A 13,740-nucleotide genomic window follows, 5' to 3' on the forward strand; every position below is an offset into this window, starting at 1 on the left:
ATAAAAGTACCTCTTGCTCCGGTAAGGGCTTACACTGCATCAGCTGAGAAATCTGTTTATCCAAATTATCATGTGAATTCAAACCCACCGAAGATTCGTTTCTTTTAATTATTCTTTAACCTTAGATTCCCAAAATTTCCTCAAACTTGTTAATTCAAAAGAAAAATAAAACCTGATTTTTTTTCATAGAAAGAAAAACGGGATCAAATTGTGCAGATTTCAATTTGTAAAAAAAAAATTGATTTCAACAATTAATTTGATCATTAATGATTTCTCTAACTTTTAGATACCATAAAAATTCAGTCCAATGAATAACAAATTCCGCTTATTCTGTTAAGAAATTTTATGTGACATTTTTATATGTAAAAATTCAGTCCAACCAACAATTTCATATGCCACCTAATTTTAAATGCATTGAAGTTATAACTATAAACAGCTAGATTAGAATTATTGTTCGGTAAACTACAAAAATAGTTACTTTTGTCACCTATATTTAAAATATTATATTTTAGTTACTTACGTTATTATATTGTAATATTTTAGTCACTGAGTGTTAATTGTCGTTAAAGGTGTAACGGTTAGCTGATCTGACAAGTTATATCATCATTTCAACCGAAAATTTTAGATTATACAATTGGTCCCTATATTTTTTTCATTTTGAATTTTTTTTTCTTTTATATTCTTTGAACTTTCTTTTTTTTCTTTTTTTTCCATTCTCTTCTCCTTCTCCCTCTGTTTTCCCCTCTTCACCATTTCTTTTAACGTAGTTTTTCTATGTTTTCCAATTGTTAAAACTAGTCCCTATATATTTTTTTGAACAATTTAATTTTTTCTTTTTCTTTTTTATTTTCCTTTTCTTCTTCCCCTTTATTTCTCTCTCTTCTTATATTTTTCACTATAGAAACATAAATTTTGCCTACCAAAGACTAGGTAATTGAGAGATCCAAATTGGATTCAAATTTTGCCTTTTCTTTTTTCATAAACTTAAAAAAAGTTTTAACAAATGAAAAACATAGAAAAACTACGTTAAATGAGATAGAGAAGGAAGAAAAACAAAGGGAGAAGCAAAAGAGAATGGAAAATAAAGAAAAAAAAGAAGTTAAAAGAACGTAAAAGAAAAAAATTAAATTGCTCAAAGCGAAAAAAATATGAGGATCAATTGTATAATTTAACTTAAAATTTTTGTTTGAAATGATGATTTAACGTGCCACGTCAGTTTACCGTTACACCGTTAACATCAACTAACGACTTAGTGACCAAAATGTTACAACACGTTAACGTAAGTAACTAAAATGTAACATTTCAAACATAAGTGACTAAAATGTAACCTACGGTAAACAAAAGTTACTATAAGTCATTGGGCTATTAAGTATTTTTTTTAAGGCTAGCAAGCTTCAAGCATCAATTCGATAATCGATATTGTGGATTAGTACCCATCAATGAGTAGAAGAATGTATCTTAGGTCAAAGTTGATCTGACAGTCAATGTTGGAGATCGAATAAAAAAGTTGTTTGGATTTTGGCTCGTAAATTTGTGACGGTAAAAGTTGTTCTATTGAAAAAACTGAACCGTACAAGAAAAAGGAAAAGAGAGCTTTCAATTGTTGTAGGTGCCGCATTACAAATGGAAAAGACTATATGTCAACGATTTTAACAATCCAGTGACTTAAATGAAAACTTTTCCATAGTTATGTGACCATTAAATAATTTTTTGAAGTTGAGTGACCAAAATGTAAACTTACTAATAGTTTAGTGACATTTACTATAGTTTAAGTCTTATTGGTGTAGCCCCCTCTCTCAATTAATAGCTTGACTTTTCGATTTTAAAAACACTTTTTAAAAATGTTTTGGATGATAGTTTTTTATGATAAAAACTTATAGTTTATAATTATTTTTTTTATTTTTTGTATTTTTTTAGAGTGTTAATATGTAGTTTGCTCTTTAAATTTATCCAAAAACTCTTAGTTGATACCTAAATTTTTTTGTACTTAATTGATACCTGAGTTTGAAAATTTTCACACGCAACACATTATCTCAATTCGTTAACAACATTAACTTTCTAAAGGTTAATATATAGTTTGTCCCCCGAACTTATCCAAAAGTACCTAATTGTACATGAATTTGTCTAAAAATATATATTTTTAAAGTTTTTTAATTTAGTTCATGTCCACCATGTGTCATACTCAGAGGTTGTCACAAGTCACCATTAGATTGGCCATTAGTGCCACGTTAGCACAAACTAATAGTGTTAGTGTAGAGGTACCAATTTAGGTGACGGAATACAAGTTCAGGTACCAACTAAGTATTTTGGACAAGTTTAATGGGCAAACTACATATTAACCATTTTTTAAATGACAAAGAGAAACAATACTAAAAACACATTCAATATATTATTATTTTTAAACAATAAATCGAACCGATATAAGGTTGAAAACTTTAAGCCTAAGCTTAGACCACGAACAAGCAATATAATAATATAAAAGAACTACAATAGTAAAATTACTTTGTAATAATGTTGCCAACGACATATAATAAAATATTAAGGAGATTTCCACAAGCTTGGCAAAACAGTACAATTCAACCTATAAGAGTCACTTGTCTAGACATCTCCCTATTGATTCTGAACATCCTTTGGTAGGAAATTTTATGCATTATATACCGAGGGGGATGTTAGGATGGAAACATGTTTTGCTACTGCCAGGGTGTTACATGTAAACAAAATGGAGAATGAAATCCTTGGATATAACCACTATTTTGGGAGTATTTCTATTTTTGAAGCTGAAATTTGTGGATACTTGATGGTTTTGCCATTATTCAGAGAAAGAGGTACAAGAATGTGTTGATACACATGGATAGCCTGGAATTCGTTAAAGCTTTGCAGGTTAGCTGCTTGGCCAGTTCGTCCTCAGCCTTGATAAGAAGGATTCATTTGTTTTTACAAATTATAGTCCAATTACAAATCAAGTGTATTCCGAGAGAGAGGAATAAAGTTGATGACAGGCTTGCTAAGGTGGCTTCAGATAGGAATACAGAGGGGCAAGTGTTTGTTAATTTCCCGAAGGAGATGTTAGATAAATTTGGGTTTGATAAAATAGTTGAGTTTCCGTTTGTCATTATTTAGTAGGGTTGGTTTGTTTTATTTACACACCAAAAGAAAAGTTGATTGCAACCAAAATTTTCAATAAAAAGAGAAAAATCAATATAATTGTACAATCAAACACTTATATTAGAAAATAAATTACTAAATTAGTTTTGTTAACAAAATTGTAAAATAGCTTTATTGTTAGAATTGATAATAATGTATGTTATCATAACTAAGAATTATCCAAAAATAGATTTGTTTTACCTTTATAAAAAGTAGTAAAATAAATTAAAAAATAACAAGATCAAAATTTGTAATTAAAAATATCTCCATATCATAGTCAACAAGACAATGGCTCCTCCATATCAATTATGCTTAGTTTTAGTTATTTTTTTATCAATCTTTTCTCTTTCTTCTTTGCCAACAAGTGCAATTATTCCAAAGGCTAATGTTTCCCTTCCGATACCTTCATCGCAACTAGTAGAAAATTTATGCAATGGCAAGGCAATTCAAAATCGCAGGTTTTGCCTGAAAGCACTTTCCACTCCAGAAGTTATTGCGGCAATGGATACAACCCAACTAGGAACCCTCATTATGAAATTAGGAGCAGCAAATGCCAAAGCAACGTTGAATGTATATAATGAAATAATTAAGAAACCAGGTTCTCCCCAGGCTTTGAAAGCTCTTAATTGTTGCGTTGAAGCTTACAAATATGCAATCTTATCATTTGAAATGGTATCTTCAGAATTGGTTGAAGATCCCCAAACCGCAAACTATGATGTAGCTGTTATAGGTCCCGAAATTGCTAATTGTGAAAAGGAACTGATTAACGCAAAGGTTCAAGCACCTCGACTCCTTGCTGGGAATCGATTTATAAAATATTATGTCTCAATGGGATATGAGATAACATCAACTCTCGAGCTTGAAAATCCAAATGAGTATTAGGCAAAAAAATAAAGGAATATGTATAGATAATAATGTGTGAATTTGTTATCTTAATTGATACAATATAATATTGATGGCATAGACTTGTTCCCATTGTTGCTCTTGTTGAAACTTTGAATTAATTTAAATAATCATTGTAAAATTGTATATTTTTTTCATATTCCATTAAGTTAATAAATCCTTAATATTCCAATCATTAGCTATTCAAAGTGGACTTAGAATGAAAAGGAAAATCCACAGATCAATAAGTAAATAAAACAATTCTAAAATAGATTCATTCCATTATAGAATGAAAAATAAAAGTACCTCTTGCTCCGGTAAGGGCTTACACTGCATCAGCTGAGAAATCTGTTTATCCAAATTATCATGTGAATTCAAACCCACCGAAGATTCGTTTCTTTTAATTATTCTTTAACCTTAGATTCCCAAAATTTCCTCAAACTTGTTAATTCAAAAGAAAAATAAAACCTGATTTTTTTTCATAGAAAGAAAAACGGGATCAAATTGTGCAGATTTCAATTTGTAAAAAAAAAATTGATTTCAACAATTAATTTGATCATTAATGATTTCTCTAACTTTTAGATACCATAAAAATTCAGTCCAATGAATAACGAATTCCGCTTATTCTGTTAAGAAATTTTATGTGACATTTTTATATGTAAAAATTCAGTCCAACCAGCAATTTCATATGCCACCTAATTTTAAATGCATTGAAGTTATAACTATAAACAGCTAGATTAGAATTATTGTTCGGTAAACTACAAAAATAGTTACTTTTGTCACCTATATTTAAAATATTATATTTTAGTTACTTACGTTATCATATTGTAATATTTTAGTCACTGAGTGTTAATTGTCGTTAAAGGTGTAACGGTTAGCTGATCTGACAAGTTATATCATCATTTCAACCGAAAATTTTAGATTATACAATTGGTCCCTATATTTTTTCATTTTGAATTTTTTTCTTTTATATTCTTTGAACTTTCTTTTTTTTCTTTTTTTTCCATTCTCTTCTCCTTCTCCCTCTGTTTTCCCCTCTTCACCATTTCTTTTAACGTAGTTTTTCTATATTTTCCAATTGTTAAAACTAGTCCCTATATATTTTTTGAACAATTTAATTTTTTCTTTTTCTTTTTTTATTTTCCTTTTCTTCTTCCCCTTTATTTCTCTCTCTTCTTATATTTTTCACTATAGAAACATAAATTTTGCCTACCAAAGACTAGGTTATTGAGAGATCCAAATTGGATTCAACTTTCGCCTTTTCTTTTTTCATAAACTTAAAAAAAGTTTTAACAAATGAAAAACATAGAAAAACTACGTTAAATGAGATAGAGAAGGAAGAAAACAAAGGGAGAAGCAAAAGAGAATGGAAAATAAAGAAAAAAAGAAGTTAAAAGAACGTAAAAGAAAAAATTAAATTGCTCAAAGCGAAAAAAATATGAGGATCAATTGTATAATTTAACTTAAAATTTTTGTTCGAAATGATGATTTAACGTGCCACGTCAGTTTACCGTTACACCGTTAACATCAACTAACGACTTAGTGACCAAAATGTTACAACACGTTAACGTAAGTAACTAAAATGTAACATTTCAAACATAAGTGACTAAAATGTAACCTACGGTAAACAAAAGTTACAATAAGTCATTGGGCTATTAAGTATTTTTTTTAAGGCTAGCAAGCTTCAAGCATCAATTCGATAATCGATATTGTGGATTAGTACCCATCAATGAGTAGAAGAATGTATCTTAGGTCAAAGTTGATCTGACAGTCAATGTTGGAGATCAAATAAAAAAGTTGTTTGGATTTTGGCTCGTAAATTTGTGATGGTAAAAGTTGTTCTATTGAAAAAACTGAACCGTACAAGAAAAGGGAAAAGAGAGCTTTCAATTGTTGTAGGTGCCGCATTACAAATGGAAAAGACTATATGTCAACGATTTTAACAATCCAGTGACTTAAATGAAAACTTTTCCATAGTTATGTGACCATTAAATAATTTTTTGAAGTTGAGTAACCAAAACGTAGACTTACTAATAGTTTAGTGACATTTACTATAGTTTAAGTCTTATTGGTGTAGCCCCCTCTCTCAATTAATAGCTTGACTTTTCGATTTTAAAAACACTTTTTAAAAATGTTTTGGATAATATTTTTTTGATAAAAACTTATAGTTTATAATTGTTTTTTTTCTTTCTTGTATTTTTTTAGAGGGTTAATATGTAGTTTGCTCTTTAAATTTATCCAAAAACTCTTAGTTGATACCTGAATTTTTTTGTACTTAATTGGTACCTGAGTTTGAAAATTTTCACACGCAACACATTATCTCAATTCGTTAACAACATTAACTTTCTAAAGGTTAATATATAGTTTGTCCCCTGAACTTATCCAAAAGTACCTAATTGTACATGAATTTGTCTAAAAATATATATTTTTAAAGTTTTTTAATTTAATTCATGTCCACCATGTGTCATACTCAGAGGTTGTCACAAGTCACCATTAGATTGGCCATTAGTGTCACGTCAGCACAAACTAATAGTGTCAGTGTAGAGGTACCAATCTAGGTGACGGAATACAAGTTCAGGTACCAACTAAGTATTTTGGACAAGTTTAATGGGCAAACTACATATTAACCATTTTTTTAAATGACAAAGAAAAACAATACTAAAAACACATTCAATATATTATTATTTTTAAACAATAAATCGAACCGATATAAGGTTGAAAATTTTAAGCCTAAGCTTAGACCACGAACAAGCAATATAATAATATAAAAGAACTACAATAGTAAAATTACTTTGTAATAATGTTGCCAATGACATATAATAAGATATTAAGGAGATTTCCACAAGCTTGGCAAAACAGTACAATTCAACCTATAAGAGTCACTTGTCTAGACATCTCCCTATTGATTCTGAACATCCTTTGGTAGGAAATTTTATGCATTATTTACCGAGGGGGATGTTAGGATGGAAACATGTTTTGCTACTACCGAGGTGTTACATGTAAACAAAATGGAGAATGGAATCCTTGGATATAACCACTATTTTGGGAGTATTTCTATTTTTGAAGCTGAAATTTGTGGATACTTGATGGTTTTGCCATTATTCAGAGAAAGAGGTACAAGAATGTGTCGATACACATGGATAGCTTGGAATTCGTTAAAGCTTTGCAGGTTAGCTGCTTGGCCAGTTCGTCCTCAGCCTTGATAAGAAGGATTCATTTGTTTTTACAAATTATAGTCCAATTACAAATCAAGTGTATTCCGAGAGAGAGGAATAAAGTTGATGACAGGCTTGCTAAGGTGGCTTCAGATAGGAATACAGAGGGGGAAGTGTTTGTTAATTTCCCTGAGGAGATGTTAGATGAATTTGGGTTTGATAAAATAGTTGAGTTTCCATTTGTCATTATTTAGTAGGGTTGGTTAGTTTTATTTACACACCAAAAGAAAAGTTGATTGCAACCAAAATTTTCAATAAAAAGAGAAAAATCAATAGAATTGTACAACCAAACACTTATATTAGAAAATAAATTACTAAATTAGTTTTGTTAACAAAATTGTAAAATAACTTTATTGTTAGAATTGATAATAATGTATGTTATCATAACTAAGACTTATCAAAAAATAGATTTGTTTTACCTTTATAAAAAGTAGTAAAATAAATTAAAAAATCACAAGATCAAAATTTGTAATTAAAAATATCTTAATATCATAGTCAACAAGACAATGGCTCCTCCATATCAATTATGCTTAGTTTTAGTTATTTTTTTATCAATCTTTTCTCTTTCTTCTTTGCCAACAAGTGCAATTATTCCAAAGGCTAATGTTTCCCTTCCAATACCTTCATCGCAACTAGTAGAAAATTTATGCAATGGCAAGGCAATTCAAAATCACAGGTTTTGCCTGAAAGCACTTTCCACTCCCGAAGTTATTGCGGCAATGGATACAACCCAACTAGGAACCCTTATTATGAAAGTAGGAGCAGCAAATGCCAAAGCAACGTTGAATGTATATAATGAAATAATTAAGAAACCAAGTTCTCCCCAGGCTTTGAAAGCTCTTAATTGTTGCGTTGAAGCTTACAAATATGCAATCTTATCATTTGAAATGGTATCTTCAGAATTGGTTGAAGATCCCCAAACCGTAAACTATGATGTAGCTGTTATAGGTCCCGAAATTGCTAATTGTGAAAAGGAGCTGGTTAACGCAAAGGTTCAAGCACCTCGACTCCTTGCTGGGAATCGATTTATAAAATATTATGTCTCAATGGGATATGAGATAACATCAACTCTCGAGCTTGAAAATCCAAATGAGTATTAGGCAAAAAAAAATAAGGGAATATGTACAGATAATAATGTGTGAATTTGTTATCTTGATTGATACAATATAATATTGATGGCATAGACTTGTTCCCATTGTTGCTCTTGTTGAAACTTTGAATTAATTTAAATAATCATTGTAAAATTGTATATTTTTTTCATATTCCATTAAGTTAATAAATCCTTAATATTCCAATCATTAGCTATTCAAAGTGGATTTAGAATCTAACCAAACCGAAATAATATCAACCATCTTACCTCTTCCATTTATGACCTTTTTGCAAAAATCTGTAATAATTACACTTATTGTTCTAAGATGAGATTTTTGTAAGAAAGATTAGGTAGTATTTATCGTCTCCCACCCTAGTTGTGCCATACTCCATTTCAATTTATTGCTTTCTTTAATTGCCTTCTCCTTAATGCCTTCTTTTAATTCCTTGCATCCAAATGTACTAGTGAACTTTCCCTTATTATTCTTTGCAAATTACTTTATTCAACTTCAAGAAATAATAATGAGTCATTTGTAAAGAAAATATGGGGAGACAAAGATCATTTAAATTGACATTACTGTAGCGACGTAAAAAAAATTTGCTTAGCTCGGTCGCTAATTGTGGCAATTTATTAAAAAAGTTTAAAATTTGACGTTTGATTTTTGAAATAAATAGGGAGTCGCCACCGATCCTTTTTATAGGTGTGATCGGACACCTAATAAATTTACTTTTAAAACAAAAAGAAGGCCAAGTTTAGGTCTATGTGAAAGTCCAGAGAAAAATTAGGGTTCGGGAGTCGGTTACGCGCAAGGAAAGTATTAGCACCCTCGCGACGCCCAAAATTGGTATTTTATAAACAAGTGTTGTCTTAATTTTCAAAAATACGAGTTCAATGTAAGATTTAATCGTGATCCGATTGAAACACGAGAATTTTCAATCAATTTTTCTTGATTTTTGAGAAGGATATACCGTTTTAACACGAGTCAATTGATATTCACCCAACATAGCGATAAAATCGATGACTTAAATGTTAAATCGGTACGTTGCCTTGCTTATTGAAAATTAATTAGAAAAAGATTTTTGTAAAGCAAATTGACATGAAATAAAGATAAATAAATGATAGATCTAGAAGTGTATTGAAAAAAATATAAGTGTGACAATAATATTATAAACAATGAAGATATAATGTAATGCTAAAATTAAATATGAGATGGAAACAATGAATGTATATACGTAATAATGACATTAAGAATATGTACATAAAATAGGAATAATATGGGTACATAATATATATATACATACATAACATATTTAAAATGAACATATACAATACACATATATAACAGACCTATGCTAATAATAATAGCAAAATTAGTAACAATGAAAGATATATATATATACCAAATAACATATAATAATATTGAAGTAAAATAGTAAGTGGAGATAATAAGTATAATAATGAATATAATGATATATGAAAATAAAACTATATATATAGAATATGTGTACAGGAATAAAATATATGTGTAAATATTAATGATAAATATAGTAGGAATAAAACAAATGTAATAATAATATATGTACAATATGATAAAAAAATAAGCATATACGTATAATAGAATTTAAAAAATATATATACATGGGATAATATGGAAATATATATATAGGGTAATATATACAAAAAATCTAACCAATAATACTGAAAATACATGTTCATAATATATATAGAACATATATATTTTATGATATTAAAACATTTACATAATATATACATACATAATTACAATGTTAAAAACGTATTAATGTTAATAATAATACTAATATTACAAAAAGGTATACTTATATATATAAATTAAAGATATATACATATATAAAATAAAATATATGAATGATACGATATTTAGTATATATGTAATATGTCTAATAAAAATAATAATATACATAATATATACATAATATATACGTATATAACAAAACATACACCATATTATAATAGTAATGGTATTAAAATACAAAAAAAGAACAATGTTACATAACTAAAATACTATACATATAAATCTATGTACATAAATAGAAATATATATTATAATAATAATAATAATAATAATAAACATAATAACAAGATTGAAATACAAAAACAAATACAATAAAGATATTGAAATAAAGTAATAAAAATAAGCCTATACTTAAATATATATATATATACATATATACTAAAACACATATAAATATTGGTAATAATAATGATAATAATAATATTGAAATATAAAAGTAAGTATAGCATTAAAAATATAAAAACTAAATACAAACACATGTATGTATCCGCATATAACAATAGTAGAGTGAAAATAATGCATGCAAACAAATTCGAAAAAAGAAAAAAAGAAAAGAAATAAGATAAGTCGACCTTTGTAATCCAATTCTTGATCTGATTTCCTTATTTTGTTTCTGGTTTCTTGTTTTGATTCTCGGTCTATGCTCTATCTGTTAGTTTCACTTTCTTTTTGTTTTGTATCCTTGAAACCTTTTTCTTTTTTTTTTTATTCCAAAAAATCCCCCTTTTACATAGAATTTTAAAGGCTTTTATAGCCATTTACAATTGATTTGATACTGCTTATTACGTTTTTTGTGCTTCCTTTTGCAGGTGACAGAATGGGAGCAGTTGGTAGCAGGTGGAGCGGCGGTATGGTGGCTGACATGGGAAGGCAGACCTAGGTGCGGCGCACCTAGGGTTTTTTCATTTTCTTTTTCTTTTTTTCTGATCTGGGTTTGGGATATATTAATTGGGTTTGGGTTTGGTGGGTATTGGGTTTTAAAAAAAGGTTAAGGGGTTTAATTATAATGGGGTTGTTTTGTATTGGGCTGAATGGGTAGTTAGATGGTTTAGGCTTTAGATGGGTTTAATTTGTATTGGGTGTTGGGTCTGATGTAAATGGGTCTAAAATTGGGCCCAAAATTGGCCTGTACAATTACTAAGATATTTTTCTCTATCCGTGGAAAAAAAATGATGTCACTTTGCATCATTTTGTTTTTCTTAGCAAATTGAAATCAAACCAAGCTTGGGCCAGTTCTTTCTCATTTGTTCTTTGGTTCTTTGGTTCTTTTTAACAAATTGAAATCAAACTATCTAGATTGGGCCAGTTCTTTCTCATTTGTTCTTTGCAAATGATTTGGTAATCTATTCGAAAGCGGACTTAAAGAATGTTCGGATCCTTAAAGGAATTCTTCACTGCTTCTGTAGTTTCTCAAGCCATTGAGTCAATGCCCAGAAAACCGACATTTTCTTTTCTGAAGGAGTGGGTGATGATCTTAGTAACATGCTAAGTGGGTTACTTGGCTTACAAAGGGCCCAAGATGTAACAGCCCGATTTTGGGCCTAGTAGGAACAGTAGTTTCGGGACCACTATTTCGAGGCCAGAGAAAATTATTTTAGTATTATTTTATGTTATAATATAATTTTATAAGTGCATGTAAATTTTGGTAAGTTAATTTTAGCGATTTCTAGTCCAATTTCGAAAAAGGACTAAATCGCGTAAAAGGTAAAAGTTGTGTGTTAATGCCTAAATGTGTTAATAGACTAGAGAACTAAAATTGGAGGCATTTAAAGGGCAATTAGACCCTTTTTAAGTGTGTGGCCGGCCAAGGGGAGACCAATTGGTCAAAAGACCAAAATTTGTGGCTTTTATGTGTTTTAATTGACTAATTAGTAATAAAATAAAGAAAAGAAAATATCATTTTTTCTTCATCTTCTCTCCACCGAAAAATGGCAGCAAAGAAAGGGTTTAGAAGCTGGAAACTTTCAGCAAAGAAACTCCCTTTATAGTAAGTGATTTTAATGTCTTTGCTTGATGATTTTTACATTTTTGGAACCCCTAAAGCATGAGCTTTCATAAGAGGGGATTATTTTGCAAAATGATGAAGAGTCTAGGGTTTTACCATGAGATTAAATGTGTTGTTTTCTGTGTTTTTATGGAATATTATGAGTCCTAGTTGTCTAATAAACAACTTTTGTGAAAGAAATTGCATGAAAATACCTTAAAAAGGGCTAAATTGCTAAGTTGTAAAATGAGTTGTAAATGTGTAAAATAGTTGAAATTATGAGTTACTGTAGTTATGAAAATGGTTCATCTAGACTCAAGGAGTAAAGAAATGTGATAAAAATTAATTTACAAGCATTGGGGCAAAAGTGCAAATATGCAAAAGTTTAGGGGTCAAAATGAAAGTTTGTAAAAATATGATTTTTAGACCCATATGAATATTGTGACTGATTTTTAGGCTAAATTGATGTTATAGATGATGAAAATTGAGATTTGGACCTAGAACGGAAAGAAATCGATTTATGGACGAGTATGTCTTTTCACCTTTGTGGTATCGAGGTAAGTTCGTATGTAAACAATACCATGCTATACATGTATTTAAATGTTATCATTACATGAATTGTACAGATATTAATGTGTATGTGATTAATAGAAATATGATAAGACAAAGCCTTAATAGGCAAGGAAAAATCCCGTTTGAACCTTAGGAATAAATTAGGATACAAGTGACATGTCACTAGGAATTATGAGTCTAGATGACTAGCTCGATAGTGAGCATTGAAATGTCATGAGATATGAGATAGCTTTAGCTACAATTGAGGCACTTATGTGCAAAGGCTTTTCCGAGTATCCAATTAGTATTCCAAGTGTTCAACGGGCAATCCAAGGAAAGAGTTGATGATGGTCCCAATGAGGTAAGTCATTGGTGAGTATGCACTCGAGTTATGTTACGAGTTGTGCAAGTATGTATATTAAGCCTATGAGAATGCCTTGATATGTGATGATCTATGATGCATAATATGTGTTCTTACCATGATGGATAAAATGGTGTTGTATTAATATTATGAACAATGACCATGAATGAGTAACTTAGCATTGACAGATTTGAGTTACTGTAGTAGTGTAACTTTGAAAATACACTAAAAATATTAGAAAATGAATTAGAGGCAGAATAAAATATGGTATTAAAGCTTAATGAGTCTATTTTCACATGAAAGAAATAGAGGAAGAAAAAGAATTCTATATTGTGTGATATTTAAATTCTCGTGAAACAGGGTTTGAATGAATTCGAGATCCCCTGTTCTGATTTTATAAATTCACCGTAAATTGTAAAAAAATTATTAAGAGTCATACCTTACATGAATGGATTCCTTATTGAGTCTATCTTTAAGGGAAACAAACAGCATGATTATTGGAATTATGTACAGGGAGAAATTCGGTTCGTAGTGCATAGGGGTCAGAGTAGTCATACCCTGAAACAGGGGAAACTTTAACTAATAAACTGTACTAAATGGCTTGACCAAAACTTCTAGAAAAAAATTAGTAAGTAGACATATGAGTCTAGTTTCAAGAGAAATAGACGAGAACATTAT

This window comes from Gossypium hirsutum, chromosome A13 (assembly GCF_007990345.1).
Source record: "Gossypium hirsutum isolate 1008001.06 chromosome A13, Gossypium_hirsutum_v2.1, whole genome shotgun sequence".
Lineage (NCBI taxonomy): Eukaryota > Viridiplantae > Streptophyta > Magnoliopsida > Malvales > Malvaceae > Gossypium > Gossypium hirsutum.